Source organism: Mus caroli, chromosome 1 (assembly GCF_900094665.2).
Source record: "Mus caroli chromosome 1, CAROLI_EIJ_v1.1, whole genome shotgun sequence".
NCBI lineage: Eukaryota > Metazoa > Chordata > Mammalia > Rodentia > Muridae > Mus > Mus caroli.
This window is the reverse complement of record NC_034570.1, coordinates 96,141,542-96,154,606: the sequence shown is the minus strand read 5'-3', so window position 1 is coordinate 96,154,606 and position 13,065 is coordinate 96,141,542. Positions and strand designations below refer to the sequence as shown.

The 13,065-nt window shown below is 37.8% G+C and overlaps 1 pseudogene; it reads right to left on the bottom strand.

The window, feature by feature from the left end:
• LOC110295780 overlaps positions 1-13,065 on the bottom strand; it is a 108,121-nt pseudogene that overhangs the window by 36,456 nt on the left and 58,600 nt on the right.

Sequence of the window (13,065 nt, the reverse complement as noted above, 5' to 3'; positions counted from 1 at the left end):
TAGCTGCATATGTATCTAAAGATGGCCTAGTCAGCCATCACTGGAAAGAGAGGCCCATTGGACATGCAAACTTTATATGCCCCAGTACAGGGGAATGCCAGGGCCAAAAAATGGGAAAAAAAATGGGAAAAAAAGTGGGGGGAAGGGTATGGGGGACTTTTGGTATAGCATTGCAAATATAATTGAGGAAAATACGTAATAAAAAATATTAAAAGAAAAGAAAATCCCCTCCTCACATAATAATCAATGAATCAGAACCCTAAATGCACAAAATAAAGAGTATTAAAAGCTGTAAGTATAAAGGACCAAGTAACAGGTAAAGGTAGACCTATCAGAATCATACCAGAATTCTCAACAGACTCTAAATGCCAGAAGATCCTGGACAGATATCATACAGACTCTAAGAGAACACAAATGCCAGCCCAGGCTGCTGTACCCAGCAAAATTCTCACTCATTATAAATGGAGAAACAGATATTCTATGACATAAACAAATTTAAACAATACTTTTCTACTAACCCAGCCCTAGAGAGGATACTGGAAGGTAGCTATACCCAACAAAATACAAGAAATTAAACATTTCACAACAAACCTAAAAGTAGAGAATCATACACAGATAATACCACTTCAAGCTACAAAAATAATAGAAACTGACAATCATCTATCTTTAATATCTCTCAACCTCAATGGACTAAAGTTTATAATAAAAAGACACAGGCCAATAGACTGGATACATAAACAGGATTCAGCACATTGCTGCATCCAAGAAACATACCTAAGTGACAGAAACAGACACTATCTCAGAGTAGGTAGGTAGAAAAAAAGTTGTCCAAGCATATGGTATCCAGAAACAAGCTGGAGTTGACATTTTATTATTTGATAAAATAGAGTTTCAACCAAAAGATATCAAAAGAGTTGGAGAAAACATTTCATAGTCATCAAAAGAATTAACCATCAAGATGAAATCTCAATTTTGAACATCTATGACCAAATGTTAAGATACCTAATTTCATAAAAGAAACTTTACTAAAGCTCAAAACACACATTGAACCTTAAACATTTATATTGGGAGATTTCAATGCCATACTCTCTAATGAACAGGTCATTGAAACAAAAACTAAACAGAGACACAGTGAAATCAACATGAGTTATGAACCAAATGGATTAAATAGCTATCTGCAGAACATTTCACCCCAAAACAAAAGAATATACATACTTGTCAGTACCTATTGGAACCTTCTCCAAAACTAACCATAAAATCAGACACAACACAAGACTCAATATATACAAGAAGATTGGAATAATCTCAGGTATTCTTTCAAATCACTACTGCTTAAAGCTGGACATCAATAACAAAAAAGGGGAAAAAAACCCCAGAGCCTGCATACTCATTAAAACTGAACAAATATCTGCTCAATAATAACTGAGTCAGGGAAGAATTAAAGAAAGAAAATAAAGATTTCAATGAAAATGACGGTACAGCATACTGGAACTTATAGGATATAATGAAAATAGTGTTAAGAGCAAAATTCATGGTATTAAGTCCGCATAAAGAAAATGGAGTCAATTGCACACCAGCAATTTAACAGCACAACTGAAATGTCTTGAATAGGAAGAATCAAGAACACCCAAGAGGAGTAAATGTCAGGAAATAATCAAACCCAGGACTGATATCAACCAGTTAGAAAAAGAGCAACAATACAGAGAATCAAGAAAAGCAAGAGCTGAAACTTTAAGAAAATCAACAAGATAGATAAAATTTTAGCCAAACTATATAAAAGGCACAAACACAAAAATCCAAATTTGCAAAATCAGAAATGGAAAGGAAGGCACAATGACAAAAACAGAAGAAATTTAAAAAAAATCATAAGAAACTACTATAAACCCTACTCAACAAAACCAGAAAATCTAGATGAAATGGATGATTTCTAGGCAGATACCACATACAAAATTTAATTCAAAACCAGGTGAACTATTAAAACAATCTCATAACCTCTAATAAAAGAGAAATAATTATTAAAAAACCTCCCAGCCAAATCAATATATCAAACAAAAAAATCCAGGGCCATATGTGTTTATTGCAAAATTCTGTGAGACCATCATATAAAACCTAATACCAATACTCTTCAAACTCTTCCACAAAATAGAAACAGAAGGAGGACTACTTTATTCATTCTATGAACCACAGTTACTCTTTTTTTTTTCTAATTCGGTATTTTCTTCATTTACATTTCAAATGCTATACCAAAAGTCCCCCATACTCTCTCCCCCCACTCCCCTACCCACCCACTCCCAAATCTTGGCCCTGGTGTTCCCCTGTACCACAGTTACTCTTATATGTAAACTACATAAAGACCCAACAATGAAAGGGAACTTCAAGCCAAATTTGCTTATGACTATCAATGTTCAAAAATATTCAAAAAAATTCTCACAAAGTAAATCCAGGAACACATCAAAACAATCATTTAGCATGTTCAAGTAGGCTTTATCTCAGGAGTGCAAGGAAGGAAAAATACACTTAGACACATCGACACAATATACTATAGGAAGAAACGCAAGGAAAAAGTCACATGATCATCTCATTAGGTGCTGAAAATCCCTTCAACAACAACAACAAAAAAAAAGTCTTGGAGAGATCCAGAATGCATAGCACATATTTAAACATGTTAAAAGCAATATATGGCAAACCAACAGCAAACACCAAAGTAAACTGTGAGACACTAGAGACAATTCACTAAAATCAGGGACAAGACAAGGTTTCCCACTCTCTCCTTATCTATTTAATATAGTACTTGAAGATCTAGCTATAATTAGGCAATGAAAAGTAAAGTAATTAGATCAATAGGATACAATTTGGAAATGAACAAATCAAAGTTTCACTATTTGCAGATGATATGATAGTATATATAAGCAACCTCAAAATTCCACCAGAGAACTCCTACAGCTGATAAATAACAACAGCAAAGTGTTGGATATAAAATTAATGAAAACAATTCAGTACCCTTCCTTTATACAAATGATAAACAGGCTGAGAAAGAATTTAGGAAAGCATGCATGGACTGGTCCTAGGCACAGGACACATATATAGCAGAGGACTGCCTCCTCTGCCCTCAGTGGGAGAAGATGTACTTAATCCTCAAGGGAATTGAGGACCCAGGGAAGGGGTAGGCCTGGAGAATTGTGGGGAGCACCTCTTGGATGCAAGGGAAAGGATGGCTAGGATGAGAAACTTTTCGGAGGGGGACAATGGCTGGAATGTAATAAAATACATACTTACATAAATAAATAAATAAGTAAATATATATATATATATATATATATATATATATATGAGAGAGAGAGAGAGAGAGAGAGAGAGAGAGAGAGAGAGGTTTGATTCAGAAAGGAGAAATGTATATTTTGTACAAAGCAGAAATGTCTAAGATACAGAGAACAGGAATTAAAAAACTCACCATGACCATGTTACTGAACCTGAATAAACAGCTTCAAAAATATATTTTTATTATTATGAGTATTATTACTACACAGGAGGTAGAGTAGAAAAGAATCCCATCTTTAAGTCAATATTTTTGTTCAGTTCATCAGGCTGTCACTTGGAAATTGACATTTCAACACTTATTTTACATTTGCTTTATGTTCTGGAGATGCTATATTCTTTATGAATATAGAAGACTGGAAAAATTGTGGATCATTTCTTTTTCCATCTAAGCTGTTACACTCTTAGGACAACTCATTCTCTGAAACAATATTTCAGAGAACAGATTCTCTGTCATGCAAATCTACATTTTGTACATGAAATAGAGCAACTTTTAGAACCTTGACAAGGATTAGGTAACCAATAGCACTCCACATGCCCTTCAGAGACTGCTGAGAAGTCTTTCCAAAAGGAGATATCAAAACTCAGAGTTAAGGGCTGCGAAAGTTTTAAAGGACAGTGGTTTCTTGTGTTGAATCCATTCCTGTTTCTGATACCCAAAATTGCCAGTGTTTTCTAAACTATAATATGACCACCAGAACCAGAGAATGTGAGACTGTCACAAAAATGCTCAATCAGTAGGAAAGAAGGGGCAGACATTCAAATATGCAAATAATTTCAGAATCTTAAAAACACCTGCGCTTGCCAGTTTGTCAAACAGGGATACATAGATGGAATATATAATAAAGAACTGGACCCACAGAGATAGCTTCTTGAAGATCTGATTTTGGATCTCGAGAACCCACATAAAGCCAGAGTTAGTAGTCTAGCTATTTGTAATCCCAACGCTCTTAAGCCTGATGGGAAGAGAAGACAGAATCACTTGAAGCTCATAAATCAGAATCTTCTCCACTAATATTCAAAGCACAGATCAGGAGATCCTGCATCAGCAATGGTAGAACAACCAGTGCTTGAGGTTGTTGATATTAAAAAAGCATCCCCTGGCACACACTTGTCTACATGAATATATGTGAATGTGCACACACACCACACATTATACACATGTACACATGAGAAACTCTTAAAGTAAAACTCAGCTGTATGTACTACACAAGATCATACATGAGGCTTTAAAAAGAAAAAAAAATATTGAAAGGAAAAAATGAGAGAAAGTAAGACAGAAACAGTAACCAAAGCAAAAGCTTGCATGTCTACATTAGTTGGAGTCAAAATATAATTAATCTCTAAGATGCATTCTTAAAGACTAGTATCTTTTAGGATATGAAAAATTTCAGGAAAGTATAAAAAGTTGAATGTTGTATAGACAATACATATCCTCTAACAGAAAGTGAAAGTTCACAAAACCTATATAAATACAAAAGGAGAATCTGTCCATTTAATGTGAGCTTTGAATCTTAATTCTGCAGCTCAGCTTCCTACTTCACTCCTTTTGGTTAAAACCAAGTAAATGCAAGTAAAACATTGACTGTGTTAAAAAGTTAATAATTTTAAATTTTAAATGAAAATGATATTTTACTTTATTACTTGATTCCCCTTTCCTCTAGGTTATTAACAAATAACCAACAAAATAATTACCATAAACAACTAACAACTAACCAATTAATTGTTGGGAGCTATTGAGACAACTCTTGATCTCTAAATTGGGCCTCTCCCCCTGAGAAGAAAAAGGGGTCAAAAGTGGGACCGACACACCAATTCCGAGAACGTTCCAGCCCTACGGATTCCAAGAATGTTCCAGCCCTAAGCCATTGCCGATGTCCTGACCACACCCTGATACCACCAAGTTCCTGCTTCCCCGTGTAGCTGCCAAAAGAAAGAATTTCTATTGCCCCCCTCCCATAAGTACTTCCCCTTTTGCTTGTATTGCCCTACCCCTCCCACTGATAAGAANCTGTACTTCCCCTTTTGCTTGTGCATTTAAGCCTTGGGTCTTTCTCAAAATACGGGGCTTTGATACATTCCAGAACGGTTTCCGTGTCGTTATTCGTACAAGGCCCTCGTCTCTCTCTACCCCCCATTTGGTTCTTAGGAGGAGGTCCCCTCGTGACCCTCGAATAACTGGACCTGCTGGACGGGTCAATTAATAAAGCCGACATGAATGGCATTCTGTACCATTGCCACATGTGGATCTCAGTACATCCCATTTCAAATCCTTTATCAAAACTACAGATGGGATCAGTGACTTCTGATGTGAATCACTGAACACACCAACACAGGGAACAGATTCATCAAGTTTAACAACATCTATGAAATATTTAAAAGAGAAGAAACAGACCTGTGACTTTGCCTAGAATGAGTGACCTCACTGTCAAGAACTTAGCTTCCAGGGAGAAGTTATAGCTGAAGAGTTGCTGGTCCATCTGTAGGAAAACCTATTGCCTGGGTTTTGAGAAAACATACAGCAATTCTGTCTATAAAGAGCTTATAGTCTCACACAGGGCAGGATCCTCTATGGAATTCACTCTCAAGAAAGATTTGAAATGTCTCCGCAGTTGTCACCCAGTGTCGATAAAGTATATTTTCTTTAGTCCTTCTAAAGTAGGGTCTTTCAAGAGCTTCCATTTCTTTCTAAGCCCTACAGGGCTTTTGTCATGTATTAATCTTCCTGCTGAGAATTTTCACTGGATTCTTCTCTGAAAACAAGGAAGCAGAGAAGCCCATCTGTTACCTGCTCTGCCACATTAGATGGAATCCAGCTGTGAGGCTCATTCTCCCTTCTTCCTTCTATCTTTTTCTTACAGCCACCACCATTTCTTTCCCTCCATATCCCTGACCTGTTCTCTGGTGTGGACTCTAGGATTTCCTAGTCATGAAACATAGTTTGATAACTACTTTTGAAAAGGATGAAAATATTGCTGCCACTGACAGTGCTAGCTGATCAATCTGCACTGGAAGGCTGGACATAAGTGGCTGCAGGACTTTCCAGGCCTTGATTTCTAGGGTTCTCCTTTGGCAATTACTCCTGGCTTTAGGTACTGTTGATCCTTTTTTGTTCCCTTCCCCACCTTCTATTTCCTGGGCTGTACATCCAATTAATATTCATCTTTCTCAGTCTCATCAAATTCAGAAGATTTTTCCAATCTCTATTATTTTGCGAAGAGTATACATATATGTTTATTATTTAAAAGTGAGGAAAGTAACCCAGGTGCCATTCCTCAGGGGCCTTCCACATTTTGTCTGAGACTGGGTCTCTCTTTGGCCTAGAACTTCTCCAAAATAGGTAGGTAGCCTGGCCGGTAGGCTCCTAGGAACCACTTTGTCTCTCTCTCTTCTCTTGCAATTGTGGGATTAGAAGGATATGCTTGTCATCCCTCCTAGATTAGTATAAGGCTTCTGTGATTTGAACTTAGATCCTCATGCTTGCAAGGCAAATCCTTCATCATCTGAGCCCTGCCCACTGCTGCCCCCTATCCCTACCTGTCCATCTCCATGTTGAACATCTAAATGATACTATCCTCATCATTTTATAGTGCAGAGGCTAGAAGGGTAGAAAACCAGTCATATGATGGGGTGAGTAAGCTTTCTCTACTTGGAGAAAATCAAATGGGTCAGGACAAATACCTAATATTTCCATCTAGTTCTTCCTGCTACAACTTTTTTTCTACATACATCCACTGAGTGACTCTCTTCAAGAATCTCCTGACCTCGCAATTTATCACAAAACCTTAGTACAAACTAATTTACTATGACCTGGAATTATGATTTAAAATAAACATCTTCTGACCTGTCGATTTTTTTTTTAGATTAATTATCACAGCAACAGAAAAGAAAGTAGAATACCTTTACTTCTCCACAAGGTCACATCAATCTTTTGCACATTTCACCTGCAACCCTGTGAAACCTATCCACTTAGTTCAGAAATATTTACTGAAGATCTGCTGTTAGGTACTGTTTTGTAAAGAGGGAACTCTGAAATAATAAATGCAAACCAAGTCCCTGGTTTTATCAAACTTACATTCTAGGGGAGAGTTATAGGACAAAATGTAAGTAAGAAAAATTATATTCCATATCAGATAACATGAATTACTAAGAGTAAACAATAAAATTACACAAGGATAATGGACAGTATATGGAAAAAGTCAAAGGAATTGGTTGCTGGACATAAGAAGAGGTCTGGAAATTGGTAGACATTGATATATTGGCAAATGCAGGACATGCAAAACTATGAGATTGACTAAGATAAGCTACCCATGATTATAGCTATAAAACAGTAGTGGTTTAGTAGAGTATTGTGTGCACCAGTGATGGGGAGATGACAGAAAAAGATCTATACAGAGACAGCAGTGATCAACTGATGAGGTAAAGGAAAAAACTCAGAGAAGAATGTTACTATTCAAACAAAATGTAAATCAAGTCCCAAAGGCTGAAAGCAATCTAGGCTGTCATGCCCCATGTTGTGTAGGAACCTCCTCTGTTGGACAAAAGCTTGAGTCTAGGGAACCATGGAGTTGACCTTGCCTAGTTGCCATGAGACGCATGCAGTATAGGTTTTCCCAGTTAGAATGTGTGAGTTCTGGACCACTGTGCCATTCAGTTCTTGAGAAACTGAGGTTCTCCCTCAGGCAGTGAAGTGTTCAGACTGTTTTCTGTTTCTCTGTATATTCTGTTTTAACCTTAACCAGATAATTGGTCTTAGACATGAATCTTGTGTGCTTTGTAAAGCTTGCAAACATCATTGCATCCTGGCAATTACAACTGTGTTTATCCTGGTAATCACTATTGTAATCTGTTTCTTATAAGGGTGTAAAAATTCTGATTGTTCTCAATAAAATTGTCATGGCCTCAGTTTTGCTGTAGCCTCTCCAACCAGAGCCTGGTTTTATTCCTTCACTGGTCATGTCAGGTAAACTTCGTCTGCTAAGGAAGCATGGATGCACTTGGGAAGGAAGCACTTGGTACAGTGAAATGATATATACAATGGGGAATCTCATTAAGCTTGGTAAGTAAATAAAGCTTTCTGGAAGTCTTTGAAACTGGCCAAATACACTAGGTCTAGGCCCTTATCTCCCCAAAATTAGTTGCCTAAAAGAAGCACTTTCCTACCTATTTCTCTGCCTTCAAGTTGTACAGTGCATGGCAAGTTTATAGTTTTAGTGAGTTGCCACCCATGCTGGAGTAGAGTTTGTTAACATAGAGATGTCTTTAAGTCATTTCTGATCCTGTATCCTTTCATCCATATTCCTGCTAATAATTTAAGTAAATCTCATTGGTTCACAAATTTACACTTAGTGGTGTCCTTATGTTGATTTGCTGTTTTATCCCTATATGGAGTGAGTAGACATTGTCCATGCCCCCAGAAATATTGCACACAATGCTGCAACACTGGGTTTCTTTGAGTAGTACAATTTTTGTGTAACATGGTAGGAATAAGGGGAAGGAGGGTATCGTAGTAGTTAATGTTGATTGTCAACTACATGAAATTTAGAATCACCATAGAAACAAACGTTTAATCATATCTTTGGTGAAGTTTCTAGACTGGATTAACTGAGGTGAAAAACCCACCTCAAATGAAGAAATCACCATTCCAAAAGCTGGGGTTCTAGAATAAATAAAAAGGAGTAAGTAACCTGAGCACCAGCGTTCATCTCTCTCTGTTTATTGACTGGGAATGCAATGTTACTGTGGAAGTGATGACCTGTGCTCCTAAACACCAAGCCAGAATTCCTTTAAACTCTTGCCAAGGTATTTTGTCACAGTGATGAATAAGGAAACCCACATGGAAGATGCACTTTGTCAGCATAAATTGACATTTCCAAGACAATAAAATAATAAAAGTCTAGAGTAATAAGAAGTGCATTTCTTTTCCCAGAGCCAGAAAGATTGTGGTTGGTTGGTTTACTTGCTTGTTTTGGTTCATTCAATAATTACTTTGTGCTTCAGGCAACTACTTGGTGGAATGGTGTTAAAAAAGGCTAGAAGAGAGAAGGAATTAGGAGATGTGATTGTGAGAACACCATGAGATCTGAATCACAGGTAGTAAGGTAGGCCTATCGATCACAGCCATGGAAGAATGAGAGAAAACACACAAGGTCTTAGTTTCAAGTAAGAAGGGATAGCCTAATGAGAATGTGTGATGCCTCTCCTAAAGGATATATAATTCACAGATTAACTGAGTAGAGTCAATCTCTGGTAGAAAAGACAAAATAGGTCATTTGGTGTGACAAATTTGGAGGATAATGGATGAATGGATTAAAGTTACCTCAGAAAAATGGTGATTGCTAAGGTGATTAACATTCTCATTTATGAACAAACAGAAGTAGACTAGACTTTTGCTGAACTTTATTAAGATCTGACCTATTCTGCTGTTAAATCTTTATACAGCATCATTAATATTTCACAGAAGCATACCACACTGTTTTCTCAAATAGTTTTGCCTTTGCACACATAAACCCTTTAAGAACCTTCTCATTCTTTTCTATCCAGGTAGCTCTTCCTTGTCCACAAGCCCCAGTTTGAGTAGTAATGTGTAGAAGAGATCTGTACCTTCAGAAAGACTTCTGTATCACCTGTTCTCTCCTCTGTGCCCACCTGTACCCTATGCCCACTTCTGCTACAGCCCTTCTACAGTCTTCTGTACATTCTATCCTCTTTGAATGCATTGTTCTTGTTACTTGTTCTGGATAAATGCTGATTAAACTTGAGCTCCACTAGGATGTCCAGTGTTTCCTCCTCTCCCATAGTTTCTGATGAAATAGCCCTGGTGGGGGAATTATAAAATTTGTATTTGTAGCACTTTGGTGATGCCAATGGGAAGGAAGAACACTGCTAAGTGCTGTGCAAGAGTGTGGGGTAAATCTATATTCTAGTATGGGAACTTATTGAGCTCAGACATGTTTGATAAAGAAGCCTTGGCATGTACACTGTGTGGAAAGGTGAGAAGTTAAGTACCTGAATGGAAAGTTCTGGTTCATCGTTGCTAATGTTCACCTGATGCACTCGTCTGTTGTCCAGATTCTCTGTGCTGATGGTGAACATGTGGCTTTCTCCCTTGCTTAGTTGATAGTGAATCTGTAAATCTCTTTGAAAGAAAAAAAGGGGGCAGATTAGATTTAAGAATAGCAAGTATAACATAAAAGGCCTCATTAATTTTTTCACAAATTGGTGATTGGTATTTTCTGTTCCTTAATGACTTAGCATTAATTTTTTAAAAAATCCATATGTTCATCAGAGTTGAAATACAAACTTCTGATTATAGATACAAATTAAAGTGAATGTACTTCTGTGCTGCTGTTGCCATTGTTGTTGTTTTTTTATGTGCCCTGTTAAATTAAAGTGATAGATTCAGACCATTACAATAGTGTAGACTTGTAATTTTAGCACTTTATAGGCTGAGACAGGAAGGTCAGGGTTTCCAAGCCATTTGGGAGCCACAGTGAGACCCTCTCTCAAAAAAAATCTATAACAAAAAAGAAAGGAAAGAGAGTTGGAAGAAAGGAAGGAAGAAAGGATGGGAGTGGGGGAGGAGAAGGAGAGTAGAAGTAAGAGATCCAAACACACTCACAGACCTATTTTGTAACTGGATTGTGAGAACTTAATGATGACATGGTACTCTAGCAATCACCTTCCTCCTTCTGAGCTTGAGAGAGACAAGACCTTACTGTCTTCAAACATTGAAGTGTAAGGGGTTTTCAGAACATCCTGAAAGGCATATAAAGAATCTTCCTTTATTGCCTTTTTGTGTATGATGAGGAAGAAAATAGTTTAGAGATCCAGAAATTCAAGGAATTATAGCAGAATTACATAATAAATAACAAATTTAATAAATACATTTAAATAAATAAAAGTTAAGGAAAAATATAATTATAGCTGTGGAAGGATGAGTACATTTGTTTTTAACTTGAAAGCTCCTTTATATGAAGTGATGCTATGCTCATTGTGTGTCATCAGCTGCAGTGTACAGTTGAGGTTTCCCCAGGCATCAAAAACTCTCTTTGAGTTCACAAGTGATCAGAAAATGTTGTGAACAGAGTACAGTGTCACACTATAATGGGCAGTAAGGAAAAAGTACATTTACTCAAATTTGGACCAAGAAATATGATTCTGATGCAGTTTTTCACATATTTGCATTTATTTGACGTTCCTCAACTCACTCATTTTTCCCATTGCTGGAAGTCATAGGAAAACATCATGCTCTGTGTACAAGATTGATATTCTTAGTCATTGTACCAGTGCTCAAATCCCCTTTACTTTTCTTTGTATCCTTCTGTGAAAGAAAATATTCACTGGCTCTCTCCTCCCTAGGGGTCTCTATCTCCATACTCTCCATCAAATCTACACAAAGGCAAACACTTTAGGTTTATAGTCCCAGAGTTAGCAGACTGTAACAGGGAATGTTCTATCAATTCAACAAACTAAAGAATAGGCTAAATGTCCTGTCAGAAGTGCATTAGAAACAATGTGTCATACTCCACTTATCAACCTTATAGTCTCATGTTTCTAGTGCACATTAACAGTGCTATGGATCACAGAATACTTTCTCTACATGGATATCAGCAGAGATTTGCCATTTACAAGTGAAAATAAAAAATAAAAGTGATTTTTTTTTAGATGAAGCTATCTCTTCTTTTCCAAATATGTTCCTTAAAAAAATTGTAATAGAATCGTGCGGGACCTGAGATTGCATTAATTAGGGAAGCAGATAACCCAGCCTGATCAGGGGCACAAGTCCCTTCTGGTCCTGGTCCACTCTAGCACCAGGGTGCCTTGCCCTCGGAGTCTCCGGACACCCGCAAGGACCCACACAGGATCGCCCAAGGGATCCTAAGACCTCTGGTGAGTGGAACACAGCATCTGCTCCAATCCAATCTCACAGGACCTGAGACTGAATTAACTAGGGAAGCAGATAGCCCGGCCTAATCAGGGGCACAAGTACCTTCCGGTCCACTCCAGCACTGGGGTGCCTTGCCTGTGGAGTCTCCGGACACCCAAAAGGTCCTCACAGTAACCTGCACGTGATCTTAAGACCTCTGGTGAGTGGAACACAACTTCTGCCAGGAGGCAGGATAGAACACCAGATATCTGGGCACCTTCCCTGCAAGANGAGAGCTTGCCTGCAGAGAATACTCTGACCACTGAACCTAAGCAGAGACCTAGTCTCCCAGGTCTGCTGATAGAGGCTAACAGAGTCACCTGAGGAACAAGCTCTAACCAGANTCAACTATAACAACTAGCTTCAGAGATTACCAGATGGCAAAAGGCAAACATAAGAATCCTACTAACAGAAATCAAGACCACTCACCATCATCAGAATGCAGCACTCCCATCCCACCTAGTCCTGGGCACCCCAACACACCCGAAAAGCAAGACCCGGATTTAAAAGCATATCTCATGATATTGGTAGAGGACATCAAGAAGAACTTTAATAACTCACTTAAAGAAATACAGAAGAACACAGTTAAACAGATAGAAGACCTTAAAGAGGAAACACAAAAGTTCCTTAAAGAATTGCAGGAAAACACGACCAAACAGGTGATGAAAATGAACAAAACCATACTAGACCTAAAAAGGGAAGTAGACACAATAAAGAAAACCAAAAGTGAGGCAACACTGGAGATAGAAACCCTAGGAAAGAAATCTGGAACCATAGATGTGAACATCAGCACCAGAATACAAGAGATGGAAGAGAGAATC